Source organism: Pelodiscus sinensis, chromosome 10 (assembly GCF_049634645.1).
Source record: "Pelodiscus sinensis isolate JC-2024 chromosome 10, ASM4963464v1, whole genome shotgun sequence".
NCBI lineage: Eukaryota > Metazoa > Chordata > Testudines > Trionychidae > Pelodiscus > Pelodiscus sinensis.
In genome coordinates this window covers 35,803,591-35,823,240 of record NC_134720.1, presented here as the reverse complement: position 1 = coordinate 35,823,240, position 19,650 = coordinate 35,803,591, and the positions used below count along the sequence as shown (strand labels likewise).

General features: G+C 39.8%; 1 long non-coding RNA gene across 1 annotated transcript; it reads right to left on the bottom strand.

Annotated features, from left to right (window-relative positions):
* Nucleotides 1–9,643: 9,643 nt before the first annotated feature.
* On the bottom strand, nt 9,644–16,398 carry LOC106732035 (uncharacterized). Its single transcript, XR_001368272.3, has 3 exons — nt 16,079–16,398; nt 15,156–15,423; nt 9,644–10,458 (listed from the first exon to the last, which is right to left on the bottom strand). It is a non-coding gene; the product is annotated as an uncharacterized LOC106732035 (long non-coding RNA).
* Between the last annotated feature and the right edge of the window lie 3,252 nt (nt 16,399–19,650).

Below are 19,650 nucleotides of genomic sequence, written 5' to 3'. Positions count from 1 at the left end.
ACAGGTGATCAGTGAGCAATGGCCCCTTATTCAGGATGTAACATTACAAAGCTGGTTTGACATAATCGGGAGAGAGGAATTTGCTTTCCCCGCTCCGTAGATATTTCCAGGCATACCATTTCACCAATATTGTTCCAAACGGTTCACCTTATCTCCCACATTATTCAATATAATACAGTAATATAAAAGCCTTTTCAATTAATACAATGGACTCCAAAGATACTTAAACTTAATTGAATAAGATTTTGCAAGGATTCTGTAGAAAATTTCCACATCTGTCAAAGTGTACCCCAGCCTATAACCTCATTTTCCATAGCTTAGCTTTCCCCACAACCATAAGAATTTAATTTCCTGTTTCTTTTAACAATGTGAGACTGTCTTGAGTGTCTCCCAGGATAGCAGCCAATGAGTGAGTCTTTGGCTTCCTAAAGAAGTGATGTTGCCGGGGATGGGGTGGGTAGAAATTGGGAGGCATTGCAGGGCTCATGAGGGTTTCTAAGTTTATAATCTTATGATTCCCATAGATCTTTCAAGATCCTGATGTGGTTATCAGGGAAAAGATCTATTACTTTGATGATAAGAAAACCCAATCTTGGTGGAAAGAAGCCATGAGCACACTGAGCCACATGTACAATAGCCCACTTAAGGAATGATATGGGCTTTAGAGTAATAAATGTTAAGGTCAGACAGCTTGAAGAAATAGGGTTGAATTTTCAAAACAACTCAGTGTTGCTTAAACCTGCTCTCACTGTAATTTCCATTGACTTCAAAAAGAACAGAGTTAAGCCAAACTGGCAGCTTTTTAAAATCCCATCCATAATGTCTACCTTGCACTGTAGAACATTTACCCTCAATGTATTCTAATTGTTTTAAAATTATTATTATTATTTTACAAAATCAGGCTAATTTCAGCAACATTTTCCACCAGGAATTCACAAATACAGTTCATGGCATATTATGGAAGCCAACTTTGTAGAATCCATGAAACAAGAATGTGAATAGTGTACTACTAAGAGATACAAATTCACACACTGTGTAGCAATTAGCACATTCTTTTTTTTTCTGTTCCTCTTTAGATACATCAGCTCTGTCTTCTAAAAAAGCCATTAGATCCTCTTTCTTTTAAATATTTAACCACACATCTTCAAGTCACTGATGCATCATAGTATCTTCTTTGATAAAACATCAATTCCATGCCTGTGTCACAATAAAATTATTGTTTGCTAATTTAATGATACAGCTCTTCTTTTATATGGGATCCGAGAATATCTCAGTAGCAGTCTCATAAATTATCACAACTTCTGCTGACATGCTTATTTTTTCTCATTTATTTATAAATTTGATTTACATAGCTAATGAAACATTCCAGGGAATTTCCAGCATCAGATTCAGAACAAGCTTCACTAGGAACACTAGAATGGAAATTATCTTGAGTTCAAACATTAGACTTCACAAAGATCTGAGGAGCTGTTTTGTATAGCCACAGGTTAACATCAGGCATGCTGACATCATCTCAAGAAAGGGTCATGGAAACATTACCCTTTCTCACTCAGACCTATGATTTCCACCGTCTGGCCAAAAACTTCAGAGAAGAAAACTATTTTTCTATGTTTACTTTTGCTATGTTTTTTGAATAGAATTTGAATGGTCTTTTAGGTATGATTACTTGTCCTCCAAGGAATTTCCTGTTTACAGTGAGTTAGTATTGGAGCTTGGCCAGACTTTTTAAATAGAATGGTATAAAATATAATATTTTATTACAAAAGCTCAAAAACACATTTACAGCATGGAACTACAGCTAGCCAGTTTGCATTCTGGCTTTCTGCTCTGGTCTTATTGTAGTGTTAAATAAACAAAAATGAATTAATTAAGCATAATTATCAGTTAAATGTTACAGAATACCAAAGAAATGGAGGACCTAATTCAAAGGAGGGAGTGTAAATAATTGTCAAATTGTTTTCATTTTCATATTGTATATTTCCTCGAGTCAGTAATGGCATAAGACAAAGTGTGCTCAGTACTGGAGCTAGACAAATAGGAAGGGAAATTATTCATCAATATTTTGTGAATTCTAATTAGAATTTTCTGCAGCGGCATTCACTAACTCTTTCCTCTTTTTCTGTGAACATTTGTATGAGCAAATATTTGTTTTCAAGAATGTATGTAGAAGCAGGAAGACTCACAAAATTATATTTGCAAAAGAAGTGTAAGACAGCCATTTTATTTGTTTGTTCTATTGATGGCCAGCAGTCTCTCAATATTGTTTGGAGCAACTGGTGGGTTGTTCTTATATAGCTATATGAAAGATGTAATGTCAGATGCAGCAGTGGTATCCTGCTTGTGTGATCTAAGCTTTAAATGGCTCTTCCTAGAGCTGGGAAGAACAATGATGGCAAGACCAAAGTCCTACATGGACCAACTCTGAAATAAGTGCACATTGGTGAGGATATGGCAACTCCCTTCATGTGACACACGTGTCTTGAATTTGGGTAATGGCTCTATCAAATATATTAAGCCACCACAATCTCCATGACAGTTATGTTTCCAGTTGTTTAATCTTGCTTGCTTTAACTCTATCTCTTTGGCAGAAGGATTTGTTCTTTTAAATCTAGGGCCCACTTTTATAGTAATAATATAAAGATTTCATGCTTTTCCAAATCGGTGGTTACTATCCACTTGTCCCCTGATCTTTGAGTCAGAATTGGAGCTGTTTTCTTATTCTTATCATGTAATATTCTATCAGATTACTTTTCCGACAGGTAGATATTCTAACAGGCAGCAAATAATTAGCTCAAACTGACTGAATATAAGGGTTCATTTAACTGTTTCTTTCAGGAAATGGAGACTTGCAAATTGAATGACTGTGCATAGTAGATGCAATATATTGTGTGTGGGAAGGACATTCACCAGAGCAATGGACACTCTGTCTGATCCACCACTATGTTACTCCGGTTTTACAATATAACTCCATTCAGTGAACTTGCTATTCCATAAAACTGGAGTAATACAGTTTTGATTCAATTCCATGAAATTCTATAGCTGAGACATCTACCATAGCAAATTTTCTAATTTGGGATTCTGAATTCTCAAAGAAGCAGTCATAGCAAATAGTTCACAAATAGCTGTCAGGCTAAAATGTGTTTATATGAAAATGCAGTAATCAACCTTGGAACCAAGAACAAATATATCAAAATTATGATCTGTTCCTACAAAAATTGAATCCATTGAATAATCTGATTATTATAGTATAGTCTACCCACAGCAACATATCATTAAATCCAACATGATAATCAGATCGTCTGCACTTCATCAAATTAAGGGAATCTAATCTCCCCTTGTTGCCTATACCTAACTCCCCAGAGCACAAATAAATACTTGTTCCAGATACAGAGATTCTATTAAGACTCTCGACTCTTAGACATGCATAGGAATTACTCATGTGAGTGTCAGTGAGACTATTCATGCATATGGGATTACTCACATGACTATGAATTGAAGGATAAAGCTCTTGGTTATAGCAATATCCAAATTTCAAGCTGGGATTTAGCATTGACCAGTATGCATAAAAAACCTATTGTCTAACTATTAGCTGTACCAGGGTCAGAAGGTTAAAGGACTCCTTTGGTCTGCTAATTCACTGTTTGTTCTCCAAACAGCCTGCAGGGAAAGTTGCAGTGTAATATGATGCTCTCCTTCCCCTCTCAGTTCAGTGGAGCAAAGCATCCACATAGCACTACTGGCCTCTGCTGCCAGCATGTGAGAGAGGGAGAGAGAGAAAGACAGAACTGAATGTGGGTCTCCCTGCATTGTGGCTTCAGCCAGAGGAACTTTCTTTCAATCTTTAAATCTAAGCTGGAGGAAAAATTCTTTCAATTTTATATTTTAAATGTAGAAAGAAGATATAGTGTAAGGCTCTGTCCATGCTATGGTTATATCACTGTGGTTCACCCCAGTTTTATCATCGAAGTATGGCAAATAACCAGAGCTAAATACAGTTGTTGTTAGTATACTTTCAGCAGTACTTTGAAGAGAACGTAGATTATCTTAAAATGTGAGGCTTGGATCAGTTCATTGGGTTGACAAGCATATAGAAATCAAGAGCATGTAAAAACATGAATAGAAATGAAAAAGCAAATTTTGTACGGCTTTAAGTGCTATCTTCTTAGCTCTTTATAAAACACTGTGCATGTGTCTAGACTACATTCCTCTTTCGAAAGAGGAATGTAAATGAAGGCACTTGAAAATGCAAATAAAGCGCACATTTACAAATCTTGTGCTTCATTTGCATAATTGCATCTTATCGCTTTTTGGGGAAAAAAAGCAGTCTAGATGCGCTTCTTTAAAAAAAAACCACTTTTTTTAAAAGAACCCTGTAAACCTCATTTTTTCAGGAATAAGGGTTTTTTTGAAAGGTGTTTTTTTCCGAAATAATCGCATCAAGACTGCGTCTTTTTCCAAAAAAACTTTTTCGAAAAAGTGATCAGACGCGATAATGCAAATGAAGCATGAGATTTGTAACTCCCCCCCTTCCCCATCCATGGGCCTGTCATAAATAAAGATAGTGTTTGCTTCTCTAAGTACCAAAAATTTCTTAGAAACACTGAGTCCACAAGCTCAGTTCTCATAGCCGCAGGTTCATAATGCAGTGTACACATACCCCAGAAATCTGAGGTGAAGGCATGAATCCTACTGAAGTGAATATGAGTTTTACCACCGGCATTGTACCCACAGCTCCAGCTGTGAGATAGGAGCTTGTGGACTTGGTGTTTCCAAGCCCATGCTTCAGCATCCACACTGCATTGAAAACCTGAGTTTACCATTGCTGGACCTACATCTCACAACCAAGTTCATGTTTCTATCCTGCAGGCTTTTTGAGTCAGGTCTGCGTCTTGACCTGCATCTGCACTGCAAAATGGTAAGGCTTACACCCAGGTCACAGCAAGACTCAGGCTCTGACCTGCCTCCGAAGCAGGGTCGTAGGTTGTCGGTGTGTACTAACCCAAGACTGATTTGGGTGTGGACTGAAGAGGGTGTGGGTTCAAATATGAGTCAGAACCTGGGGTTAGTGTGCAATGCAGACATATCCGAATGGGATCAGGATTTCACCCATGGTAAAAAAAAAGGGGGGGCCTAATTCTTCAGGGTGACTAAGATCTGCTCTGCTGACAGAGGAGAGCTATCAAAAGCCAGTCATGGCTTCCTGATCCTCTGCCTGATTCCACCCCAGCTCCAACATGGCATTCAAAGAGCCTAACCTTTTACCTGCAACAGGTGGCTACCATGCCAAAGGAAATATCCACTAGCTGAGGACAGCTGCAGTGCACTGTGGCCACACCCATTCCCTGCTTCTGACACAGACTTAGGGGAGCTGACAGCTACACAACACACCTGGGAAAGGGGCAAGGATTGGCTCCATGCTCCCAAAATAGGCAAGGCCTCGGGAAGGGTAGAAGGCAACTAGGCCTGTATGCCACCCTGAGTGCACCACACTGCTCCCCCCACCCACGCCCCAGCCCTTAAAGTCAACCAGAGCACATTGCATGGCACTCTAGTGGTGATTTAAAGGGCCCAGGGCTCTGTGCATTGCCACTGTCACAGTAGCATCAGTGGCAGAGAAGAGCACTGGGCCCTTTAGAATTTCAGACCCCGGAGCAGGTGCTCCCTTTGCCCCCTCTTTCAGCAGGCCTTACACTGTGATAGTGCCCACTTCAGGAAACACAGATGTTTTCCTTTCTGTGATGGAGTGGACTAAGCCCCAATGCCCTACAAGAATCAGAAGGCCTTGACAAACCCTATGCCAGTGAGAGGAGCAGAAGAGAGGTCCTCCAGGCAGGATAGAGTGGTTATCTCTGCGGTAGCCAATCAGGGTCCAGCAGACTGGTATAAAAGAAACTGTGGGGCTAGAGCCTGGCGGTTCCTCACATGAGCTCAACCTAGGCAGTTCTATATACTGACTGACAGACTATCAGCACTATGGACAGCTCCAAGCGCATGCTGAACTTTAGACCTAGGTGAGGCCCAAGTCCAGTGACCCAAGGCTGACCACAAGCTGAATACAAGAACTGATAGTACCGTGGTCAGGGCTAGTAAGATCTTAGCATCAGAACCTTGAAGATGACCAGACAAGGCAACATCTGGTGGAAGTGATCCAGGGAGCAAGGAAGTACCAGACAGCCAGGCAAAGAATTACTGGATACCCCTTGGCCACAGAAGTGGACCCTGTTATACCCTCCCATAGCATACCTTCAGAATCAGTTCTATAGCCCATTACTTGCTTGCACCTCACTTCCTTATTTGCAGTAAAGATTAGAGCCAGAAAAAATTAAAGAGAGAGACCATGAATGGATCATGGAGTTCAGCCTGGAAAACTTGAACTATTCTTCACCCACTGACAAAATACACAACCATTATGTGCAGAAATGGCCTTCAGAGGATTTTTTTAAGAATACAGAGATAACAACTACAATGAACTTTTAAATTTGATAATGGGCTTTTCAATCCAGCTGGAGTGGAGTGACTGGAAACTGAAACTAGACAAATTCAGACTGGAAACAAAGCATACATTTTTGAGAGAAGATAAATAACCATTGTAGTAATTTACCAATGATTGTGGTGGATTTTCCATTACTAGCAACTTTTAAATAAAGATTAGCTATTTTTTAAATTACTTTGGGGGTCTTCATTATACAGAAGTCTGACCAGATGATCATAGTGGTCCCCTTTGACCTTGGAATCTCTTAATGAAAATAGTAACGACAATGTCCTGAGATGTAACTTAGGAGACTGGAGCTAACTGCTTTTGTCATAGAATCCCCGGTGACCAAAGAAATTGAGAAATATTTTTTATATATTCTTGGAAGGATAACTCCTCCAGTAGCATGATGCTATTTGGAGGTGTTGCTTCAATATGGACAATAACCATTTTGTCCCAAACCAAAAAGACCAGGCCAGTGTCCACCTATACATTGAACTTTGTCTTTATTTAATTATCTTGATTTTAATCCAAGATGTAAGTGTTTATGGATGGCATAATGACAAGATCTATAATTTCTGGACATCCAACACTCCGGTCATCTGAAGAAGAGGGATGTGCCCACGAAATCTCATGATACCATGTACATGTTTTGTTTGTCTCTAAAGAGCTACCAGACTATTTGTTGTTTAAATTTATCCTTTACTGACTAACTCAGCTACACCTCTGAAGCTATAAATTAACTGAATGAGACAAATTCTGCTCAGGCTTACAGTACGTGGTATAAATGGGCAGAATTATGGGAGACACTGCAGATCTATCTATCGAATGCTGAGCATTAAACCTCTGTAACTGTTAGGCCAAATTTAGCTGTATGCAGATACCCTGTTTGTTGTAAAAAAGTTGCTGTTGTGTGATTAAAGATGTGACCTTTCTTGCCAGCAAACATGTTTCTGATTGATTAGTGAAGATGAGCTCAAGCGTGGAAGCATGCCAGCGTTAACCTGAGACAGCCACAGGCCCTGCGAATCAAGTATTTTTGTTTATTTTGAACATCCTGTTAATGAAAACACATTCTAATCAAAACAATGCATTTCCTTTAGGTCTCTCCACAGAAGTGCTATGTTGCTTGAGACGAATATGCTTCAATTGTCCCCGCTTTGTTCCTAAAATAGCAGAAAAAGCAACCAAAAATGATTAAATATACTGCTTAGCAATTGCTCAACAACAGTCAAGGTTAATTATTTAATTTCTTTTCATTATTTTTCATCGAGTAAATGAGAAGAGAATGGGAATCTTTTCACTCCAATTTTCATTTGGCACATGTGGAGCTAAGTTTTCAAAGCGAGCTGCAAGGTGCACAATAATAACGGCACACACAGATAAGCAGAAATATTTTTCACAAAGGCAATTGAAGTGACTGGTGTACCTGAAGATTACTGGGGTTGTTGTTTTATTTCCAAGTGCATTTTGACACCTCCCTAAGCACTCAGTTAAGGAGCAAATTGTGGCTAGTTTTGTCTAGGTGAATAAGAAGGTAGTGAGGGTAGAAGGGGGTTTCTATAGAAAGCACATTCTTACCCAGGCATAAGGATCAGACCTTTTAAGTAGTTAAGACAAATTTCTGGGAATTAATTTTGTGTTGTGTACCACCCCAAAAAAGCCAATAACTTTATTCTGGGGATTCCTTTAATCTGTCCCCCTTTCTGTTTTTATTGTCTTCTCCAATGTTTTCTTATGTTGTATTTCAAGTGCATTCATCTGAAAAAAGTGTTTTTACCTTTTTTGGGTTTTGCTTATACCCAAATAAATCTGTTAGTCTTGAAGGTGTCACTGTTCTTGTATATGCAGACAAACGTGGCTGCCCCCTGAGACTTGTCAGTTTAGGCTGTAAGGTAACATTTTGTAAAGCACCAAAGTCATTTTCGGAAGTGACTTAGACACTTATGAGACATGAAACATAAGCTCCTTAAGACACTGAAGTGCTCTCAAAAAAGTTTTCTCTATGCTCTTTGGAGCAGGGGTGAGGCCTTAGCTGTCATGTAAAGCATCAGCTGAATCAAGTTGAAGCAGAACTCTACTATTTGCACTGATCTGCTCCCCCCCGCCCCTAATAGGCCCCAGGGAGACCTCTTGGGGCTATGATGCACACCACCTGGCCATCACAGTACCTTCTGGAGATAACAAAGTAACGAAGGTGTCAGAGTTCTGTTGGAAGAGGGAATGATACAGGAAGGGAAAAGTGGTAATAGGATACCATTTTTGATAGGATAACTAGTCTTGTGGATAAGGAAGAAGTGGTGGATGTGCTATACCCAGACATTAGTAAGGCATTTGATACGGTCTCATGATATTCTTATCAATAAATGAGGCAAATACAACTTAGATGGGGCTACTGTAAGGTGGGTGCATAACTGGCTGGATAACCATTCTCAGAGTAGTCATTAACGGTAGTCATTAACGAGTAGTTCACAATCCTGCTGGAAAGGTATAATAAGTGGGGTTCTGCAGGGGTCTGTTTTGGGACTGGATCTGTTCAATATCTTCATCAACAATTTAGATATCAGCATAGAGAATACTCTTATTAAGTTTGCAGATTATACCAAGCGAGAAGGGGTTGCAACTGCTTTGAAGGATAGGGTCATAATTCAAAATGATCTGGACAAATTGGAGAAATGGTCTGAGGTAAACAGGATGAAGTTTAATAAGGACAAATGCAAAGTGCTCCACTTAGGAAGGAACTATTAGTTTCACACATACAGAATGGGAAGCAACTGTCTAGGAAGAAGTACAGCAGAAAGAGATCTAGGGGTTACAGTGGACCACAAGCTAAATATGAGTCAACAGTCTGATGCTGTTTCAAAAAAAGCAAACCTGATTCTAGGATGCATTAACAGGAGTGTTGCAAGCAAGACACGAGAAGTCATTCTTCCACTGTACTCTGCGCTGATTAGGCCTCAGTTGGAGTATTGTATCCAGTTCTGGGCACCACATTTCAAGAAAGATGTGAAGAAATTGGGGAAGATTCAGAGAAGAGCAACAAGAATAATTAACGGTCTAGAGAACATGACCTATGAAGGAAGACTGAAAGAATTGGGCTTATTTAGTTTGGAAAAGAGAAGATTGAGGGGGAACATGATAGTGGTTTTCAGGTATCTAAAAGGGTGTCACAAGGAGGAGGGAGAAAACTTGTTCTTCCTGGCCTCTGAGGATAGAACAAGAAGCAATGGCTTAAACTGCAGCAACGGACATTTAGGAAAAAGTTCCTAACTGTCAAGGTGGTTAAACACTGGAAAAAATTGCCTAGGGAGGTTGTGGAATCTCCATCTCTGGAGATATTTAAGAATAGGTTAGATAAATGTCTTTCAGGGATGGTCTAGACAGTCCTGGGTCCTGCCATGAAAGCAGGGGACTGGACTCAATGACCTCTCAAGGTCCTTTCCAGTCCTAGTATTCTATTATTCTAATGACTGATTTCATACAAAATGAGTTGAATATGGGTTTGTTTCAAGAGCCTAGTGAAGACCCACTAACTTGACCACCAAGCACTCTCCCATAGACTCTAGTACTCCACTGGAATGAAACAAGAAAGGGGAGTCCATCTTATCACGTAGTATGGTGTGGACCCTGCAATAAGCAGATCAAACTATATCAACTTGAGTTACACTAGTAGTGTAACTCAAATTGCGAGGGTTACGTTGAGTTTTCCCCATAGTGTAGACCAGAACAACCTTCACAAGTCCCACTCTTGGAGATGAAGTGAAAAAACCCAATCTGTGCAGATAAGAAATGCTTAATGAATGAATGGAGTCAGACAGGAAAGGGAAAGGGATATTAACACTATTGATCCAAAAGGCAATTCTCTTCCCCCCTTTTCCGTACTTAAGTCCTCCTCTCATCTGTAATAGAGATGCTTTTCCTCCTTGTCCTCTTCACCGCACCATGTCCAATCTGCTGAAGACAAGGGTGCTTATGCCATATTCACCCTATGAGAATAAATAAGAACATCCTTATTTTACAGACCATAAATTATTCATCAGTTTCACTTACATTGCAACTGGAAGCTGTTGCATAGGAACCATGAAGAATGTCCTTTATTTGAAAAATAAATGCAAGTGAATTAGAGACAGTAGGATGTTTTTATGAGTGTGAGCCTACCACAGTCAAAAATAGATCTTCTTAATGAGAAGTTCCGTGTATATCTTCTGTATAGATGTGCAAACTATTTAGAGCTAGTTCCTATTTGACCCAAACCAATCATTCAAAACTGGATTTGCACCTAAAAGTATTATAAGTTCCAAACCATTTCAGTAAACTCCCATTTATTTGTGTCAGTTTCTCATGCTGCCTCTACATTTATTGGTTTCAGCTAGAATCAGGAGGAGGAATAGGGTAATACCACAGGAAGAGCCTTTCTTCTCAATATTTCTGACCTGACTGAAAATACTGGATCTCTCAGGAGAAAAAGCTTTGTAAGATTTCCAGTTTGATGTATTGGCCAAAGAGCCTCAAGTACATTCATCTCAGGTAGAAATAAACATCCAAAAGTTTCAAACATTTCAAACTATCAAAAAAGTTTGCAGCAACTTTCATAGGGAATGGCCCAATACTTCTATTTAACCTTATATGTCTACCTTAAAAATATCACAGGTATGATGGAAATCTAACATCCATGTGAGTACAGGATTCACAGTTTCTAGTAAGAGAAGGCTCTCAACAGCAGTCCCTTCCTGTCTATTAACAAACAAAATGGGCTAATTCCTCAGTTGTTAATATCCTTCCCAGAGAACATACAGTTGTCTCTTACAGTGCTAAAAGATCTGAGTGACTCTAATTTTGCCCAATTTGAGATACCCCCAGTTTTCACCATGTACTGAACACTTTGAAAATCAGTTTCTTTTTTGGTTTATCAATCTGGGTACCCCAAATCATTAGTCACTTTCCTTTAATTGTAAGTTTTTTGGAGGCAGGGACCCTGTCTGTACAGTGCCTAGCACAGTGGAGTTCTGATCCACAATTGGGCTCCCAGGTGTGACCATAATACAAATAATTGTGAAAATTTCCAAAAGCTACTCTCACTTAAGAACAAATAAGATTTGTTCTTGTTCCTTTCATTAGAATTATATTTATCTACAAAGCATTATTAGCCAAATCAAAAGACTATGAAATATAAATAAGGAAATTATTAGTAAATATTACATTACATCATGACAGTTTGGCCTACCTTGTTGGACTCCATCAGCTTTTACAGACAGCATGGTCTTCAAATGTTTGGTAGTGTGTTTTCTAGCCTCCTCTCCCCTCCCCCCGACCCTCCACCCGACCCTCCACCTTCTAGTCTCTCTCTTTTCTCCTTCCCATTTACTGAGTGACAGTTTGCCACTCGACATTCTGATCCTGTGAGTTTGAGTCAGAGCCATTGTTCCCTGTAAGCTGTGCACTTGTGTGGCCATTCAGGAGAGATTCAGACGCTGCCCAGCTGAATAGCAGAGTGCTCATGGCTAGGATTTTGTTGCTACTGGTGGTGCACATTTGCACATATCTCTGTGCATATAAAAATGTATTCCACATATGGATGGAAAAAATCTGAACGTGAATGAAAAAGTTTAAGGGTTACATTGCTCAGAACCTTAGATTGCAGAGTAAAGGACCATGCTATCCTCCCTGTCTACCCTAGTAGTTGGATGGAACAGTCTTAAACATGAGCCTTACAATTACCAAAGAACAGTAAGGATAGCACACTTCTCTGTTTCTTTAATTAAACATGAAGTGCCCTTACTCGTGGTATCTACTTCTCTGGTGACTTTTGACTTTCCCCTGCTCCTATTTGTATGATTAACTTGGTGGGTGAGGTGGCACCATGTATTAGTGCACAAGCTATTTACTTCTGAAAACCTGAGTTAAAACTCTTACTTAAGTCACAGGTGATGACAATACAGTAATGTCCTCTCATCCTAAATTTCACTAGTACACATTCTAATACTAGCACATAGTTTAATACTTGTGTTCATTTATCAGGCCTGCTGAGGGAAGGGGGGATAAGGGGGACACTTGCCCTAGGTTCTGGTGATTCAAAGGGTCTCAGGGCTCCTGGCCATCACCACTGCTACTGTAGTAGCGGCATCAGCTAGACTCCTGGGTCCCTTTGAATCACTGCAGAAGTCCCAGAGCACCACGTCAGGCACTCGGGGGTCTCTGAGTGCTAGGTGGGGCACACTGCAGTCCAGATGGTGCTGAGGGCTGGCTGCCCTGCTCTGCCTCTTCCTCCTGACACCCCACCCCATCCAGAGGATGCAGAGTTGCCCACCACCACACTCACACACCTTATCCCCAGGCTGCCATTGATGCTAAAGAGATACCCCTCCCTGGATTAGCAATAGCCTGGTAGGTCAGAAATTAAGTATATTTTCAAAACTATACAGTGAGGCCTACACAGCACTTGCTTTGGGGAAACCTGATTCCAGCAAGTGCTCTTAGTCCCTTGTTTTTGAGAGATCTCCATTTTTTCAAAAAAGAATTTGCATGAAACAGCTCCAAAAATGCCAATAGCAATAAAAAGTTTTCAATATTTCTTTTTTAGTCCATGAAAACACTTTCTTACATTATAAAATATAGGTTCCTTGAAGGATAAACTTGTTATTTCCTAAAATAGTCCTTCTGTCTACATAAATAGCTGCCAGGCATTTGTTTTTGTGTAGTTCACAATAGCTTCACTCTTATGTAAAATAGCACCTAAGGCAATTCCATCAAAATAAAGAGTGCTTATTTAAACTTGGAATTTGGTAGACTTGTAATGGAGAATTGCTTCTAGGGTACTGTTAAAATCTTACATCTGGATTTTGAGGATTAGCCAGTCAGGCCTTTCATAGTGCTCTATAATTGTCTTTATAAACAGACTCAAAATGTGATCTTGATCCCTTGTGAGGAACTTATGTGTTATGTCAAACTAACTAAAGGTAGTGAAGAATAAGCAATTCACCTTCTTGGAGCAATAAGAGGAAGAAAAAGTTCAGAAGGGGTTAAACCAAGAGAGAAAGAACATGAGGATGTACAGTAACTGATAATAAGATAAATACCAGGTACATGCCAAGAAACTTCAAAATTTACATCAGGTACAGTTGCTTGTGAACCACAGACACTTAACTATTCACCTCAATCTGCCAGCTTCATTTTGGACAATATGCTCTGATTCAATCTGATAGCAAGTATCTGAGTCAAATAAGTAAATATTTTTACTAAATGTTGTCTGTCACATCACGTTACTCTGCTTCGGCTTCTTCACCATTTTCACCAATATGACGTGGTGCAGTATAACACTATGCGTCATAGGTGACTTAATGCAACATGACAGAAAAGCATTGCTGCCTTTTTCAGAATAAACACCTGCTTTTAGCTGTAACTGAGCCTGCTAAAAGCAGTTACATAAAATGCATAGCTTGCGTACCAAGAGAGTATATTGTGGTTAGCTACATCCACATCTCAGATATATTTAATAACACACTCATTATTTTTTCTCTTTTACATCATGGAATGTCTCCCCTCTTTATTTTCCTCCAGAGGAAATAGTCTGTGTATAAAAAAAATCTACTCGAGAATACAAATGGAGACACATAGGGGAAATATTAGTCTGTCAGAATGAAAATATGAGCCGTGCAGACAGTAAATAATACAGCTACCCACTAATAGTAATATACAAACAAAGCAAGGCAGGAACCTCTGAAATAGGCATTGAAATTTTATCATTGAAAACTGGGTAGCAAAACATGTTTCTGCAAGGGAAAGAATAGTTGCATACAGAGCTATATGAGATATGTAACTGTATATTTTGTATGTACAAATATATATTTTTACTAGCTTAGCCATTTAGATCAATAGATTTAAAGGATTAAGTTAGCATTTGGGAACTTTTGGTCCAAATATCCAACCAATGACTTGGCATCAGTTTATTCTGAAAAAAGAAGTATCAACACCAATAACTAATCTGACATGTTAATCATTAAGGTGTAGCTACACAGCACCCTAAACTCAAAATAAGATATGCAATTGGCACTATGCAAATTGTGTATTTTAGTTTGATTCTATTTTGAAATTTGGAGCATCTACACAGCACCATATTTCAAAATAATGTACTATTTCGAGACATCACTTAGCCCTCATGGAACAAGGGTTACAGGGATGCTGAAATAGCATGCCTGTTATTTTGAAATATTTTTCAATATACTGTAATGGGTGGCTTGTTAAGACATGGGGTAACTATTTTAGGATACCTCTTGTATCCCAAAATAGCCACGCAGTTTAGATGTACCCCCAAAAATTCAACAGGATCTTATTTGCACTGAATGAAGTAAGCATCTTTAATGTCCTCTCCCAGTCCCAGAAATATACAGCATATTACCGTGTTGAAGGAGTCCTAGAAACAGCATTGCCCCACTTTTGATGTACAGTGCCCATATCTATGGACGGAAGTCTAGATTGGTTACCATACCCATTGATGTCACTGATTTATATGATGAAATTGCCAACACCATGTGATAGTTGTCTGTGATGTGAATGCCTGTCCATAGAGGACTGGATGTGATCACCAGACTCATGTCACAATAAGAAATAATAAGAAAACCTAGCTCTTATATAGCAAAAGAACATACATTACACCAAAAAAAAAAGCCCCAAGATTGTCACTGACCTTGGATGCGCTCATTTGTTGATACTAGCAATATCTGATAATCCTAGACATCTTCAGGATGAATTTTCTTTGCTGTGATTCTTTGTCAGGTTTTACCAGTGTTGTTATGCACTGAAGTGATGGTGAACAAAATGGGTTTGCTAGTGACCTTTGGCTCATCAGATCAGGACAGTCAAAAAGAGATGGTTTTCAGAAAAACACAAGCTTAGCTCACCATGCTCTCTTTGAATGCAATGAAATTGTTTTTGAGGAGGCAGAAATGCAGTATCTGTAGATAGAAGCAAACAGAGGGCATTTGGTTTGCTCTTTAAATATCTTAAATCATTCGAAGAACAAACTACAACTCTCTCTAACAAGATTTCTATCCACAATATCTCCCACTACTTCCCAGGAATGAGAACATCATATTTGTGCATTATGTGCTGTACTAATTAAAAACTGAAAATTGTTATTTACTAATATGCACCTCATCCTTCAATCAGATCCAGGGAAGTGCAGTTGTTTGTCCATACAGTGTTGAGGCTAACATATGGTAATATGAGAACAGTCCTTTTCAAAGGAATGAAAATTAAATGTCGCATTCATTTATACCAACAGAGAATTTGGCCTATAGGGTCAGATTCTTCTCTTACCTGCTTCAGTTGAGTTCCTGGAGTAGTAACACAAGTGAGAGGAGAATTAGTCCCATATTGTGCTAGTAGACAGTCAGAACTCCTGACTTCTGTTCCCAACTTTGCCACTGATCATCTTTGGGTGCATCTATTTCTCCCTCTATACAGTAGGTATGATGGTGCCTTTCTTGCAGGCTTGTTGTGTAATGTAATGTAATAAATCCGTTTGTAAAGTGGGTTGCCATCTTCCAGTGAAAGACTTCATAGTCTAACTATATTGTACTAAATAAGTAAAATATAAAATATACAGACCTAGTTCAAGCACTTCTGGGCCGCCTTGCAAAGCCACTCCTGTGTGCTCCTGCAGCTGCAAGGCAAAAGTTTTGCTGTTTGTACCCCTGTTCCATTTGTGGCCAACTGCTCTGACATGTGTGGCACATGGAGGGGGATATTCAGACCCGATGGGACAGAGGGCTGGAAGGACAACCCAAGAAATATATTCAAAGCTTGTGTATGTATTTCAGGTGGGGCCAGAGAAGCCAGTGAGAAAGGAGGAAGGGAAACCTTCAGTGTGCCCCAGGCTAGCCAGGGCTGATAAATGAGAAGACATCCTGATTTCCCAAATGGCTTAAGCTATTTTTACCACAGAGCTCTGTCAGCTCACAGCAGCTGGAACTCCACACCATGTAGCAGTGAGACGTACACAGTAAACATCACATTAACATTGCAAGCTGTCCCTGGGAGGACACCACTCCGTCCCCACCCTGATGTGCACACGCACACCCCCAAACATGTACTCACACCAAGCCAGGGCCCCTCATACTTGCAGGCTGTCAGCCTGTCTAAACCAGCCCTGAAGGTAACACAGGCAGAATGAATATTAATGCACATAGCACTGTGGGTCATAAATGTATCATTCTGATAATCTGGGGGTTGGGGCTTTGGTTTTGTTTTGGATAGTTTGTTGTTTGTTTTTAATAACTAACCTATAAAATAGCATAAATTTGATATTGCTTCAGGACAGATCCTGCGCTCTTTCCAAATGCAAGCCTTCTTTCAACCTTCAGTTGAAGTTAAATACGCTGGCTGTGTCTACACTGGGCCACTTATTCCGGGAAATCAGCCGCTGTTTACACTGGCCCTTGAATTTCCAGAAAAGCAATGATGCTCTACTGTACAAAATCAGCCGCTATTCCGGAAAAACTATTCTGCTCCCGCTCGGGCATAAGTCCTTATTCCAGAACACTGTTCTGGAAAAGGGCCAGTGTAGACAGCCCAGAAGTCTTTTCCGGAAAAGCGCGTCTACATTGGTCACAGACGCTTCTCCGGAAAAAGGGCTTTTCCAGAAAAGCAGCCTGCCAATGTAGACGCTCCTTTTCCGGAAAAACTGAAAACGGAATAGTATTCCATTTTAAGCATTTCCGGAAATTCATGCCAGTGTAGACACAGCCTCAGGCTACGTCTACACTGGCATGATTTTCCGAAAATGCTTTTAACAGAAAAGTTTTCCATTAAAAGCATTTTCGGAAAAGCGTGTCTAGATTGGCAGGATGCTTTTCCACAAAAGCACTTTTTGCAGAAAAGCGTCCATTGCCAATCTAGACACGCTTTTCCGCAAAAAAGCCCCGATCGCCATTTTCGTGATCGGGGCTTTTTTGCGGAAAACAGTACTATGCTGTCTACACTGGCCCTTTTGCACAAAAGTCTTTCGGAAAAAGACTTTTGCCCAAACGGGAGCAGCATAGTATTTCCGGAAAAGCATTGATGATTTTACATGAGATCGTCAGTGCTTTTCCGGAAATTCAAGCGGCCAGTGTAGACAGCTGGCAAGTTTTTCCGGAAAAGCTGCTGATTTTCTGGAAAAACTTGCCAGTCTAGACACAGCCCCAGAGGCATTGGGAAAAGCAGATTTTAATTTTATATTAAAAATGGGAACATTGTTGACTATTTTTTATAACAAGGTTCTGAAGAGTTAGTTCCTTTGCTATGCCAGTCCAACACTCAGGCAATGTATTTTAATGTGGTATTTGATTCTGCATTCATTCTTTCATTTATCTATTCAGTCATTCATTCAGACACTCGTTCATTTATCCCTGTCCTTTTGCAGGAAGAGAACATAAGCCAGCAGTGGCATACTTCTGCACTGTCCTGATTTGCACTGATGTGTCTGCATTTGTATCAATAAATCTCTTTGGCCCACTTCAATCCAGTATTATCCCTTATTAAGGATGAGGATTTTAAAAAGAGATTTAAAAGGTCTGATTTTTTTTAAAGTATCAATTGTTGTACTGTGATTAAAGTGCTGGGATTTGTTATTCAATACCTTTAATATTTATGGCTCTTTGGATCTTTATAATTTATTTTCACAAACTATCCTTTTTGGGGAACTTTTATGGGGTTCCTTGACAGAATTGGACAATACAGTCTTAAAGCACATGAGCAATGAGGAAGTCAAGAAGAGACAGATAATGACAACACTTAGTACGAATAGCAAACTTTTAAATCTTCTAAGTAATCTGCAAATTTTAATTTTAATTTTAATGGCAAGTATTATTATTTCCATTTTACAGATGGGGAGACTGAGGCACAGATGTTAAGTGACTCACCTAAGGTAATGGAGAAAGTCACTGCTAAATCCAGGATTAGAATTTGAAATATTCTGGATTTTAGGCCTATGTTTAGTCTATTTGACTACACCATATAGGACTCCATCATTGTGTGACACTACATTGGAAAAGAGCAGGTGGTATGCAAAGTATGGTATCATGTGAGCACGATTCAAGACAATAAAGGGATATTGAGGACAAATGGATTGTGCTTTAAATTCTCTTTCTGACCATGTGTACAGTCTACTGTAAAGAGCGGACCTGGTCCAGCCTTCTGTAAAGTTAGACATCTAACTTTGCTGGTTTTGCAGGACCTCAGCTCACTGTCTTTTCAGGATGGTGTTGTGGAAAACTTGTGGCCTTCTGTATGTTTCTATTATCTAGCAATATTGCTGAATTTATGTTTCAGGATTGATGCACAAGATCATGATACTGTGATCCCAGCACTAGCTATGAATGGTGTGTCTGTCCAGTGAGTTATTCTGTAGTGGCTCTAACTTCGCCATCTGGTTCAGCAATGGCTTCCTCAATACTCCTCACAATATGCTCATACACCCGGGTATTGCAGTGCACATTGTCTCTGTTAGTCATCTGACTGCACCCTACTGCCAATGGATCTACTGTCCTATTGTCATAATTTTCTCCTAGATTGTGCAGCCATGAGGCACAATGCTTGCCGGTAGGAGGGAATGCATAACATGAACAGATCGCTCATTGCTGCTCTCTTCTTACACATGGCTTCTGCCTCATGAGGGTCTGATAATTAGAATATTCCTCTGCTGCATTTCTGGAATCTGCAGTTTCCCCTTTTGTGCTTAAATATCTCTCTCCTGGGCCCCCTTGGTCCTGCATTGGAATGTGCTGGATGCATTTCTTCCACATCCCTTCACGGTGATGACCAGAGCTTAATTTGTGCCGCAACTTCCTTGGGCTGAGCCCCAGAACCTCTGGGCTTGCGGCATCAGTTATTAAAGTAAAAACATTGCTTGAGCCTCAGCTCCTCTTTCATTAAAAATGAAGCACTGACTATGACACATCATATGTGGGATTCAGTGGGAGCAAGAGCAGCAGCCTTTGAGTGAGCCAGGGGTCTGTTCCTGTGCATACTTGGTGTTTTTATGCACTCAAAAGGGCAACAGAACGATCTGTGAGACATAAGTGGCAGAAGCTGGAATCTTTCTATCACTCTCTGGGCCCATGTGCACCCCTTATTCACATTTGAGTAATTCTTATGTGTGAGAATTCCCACTGAAGAATACTGAAACCAGCAGGGATTTT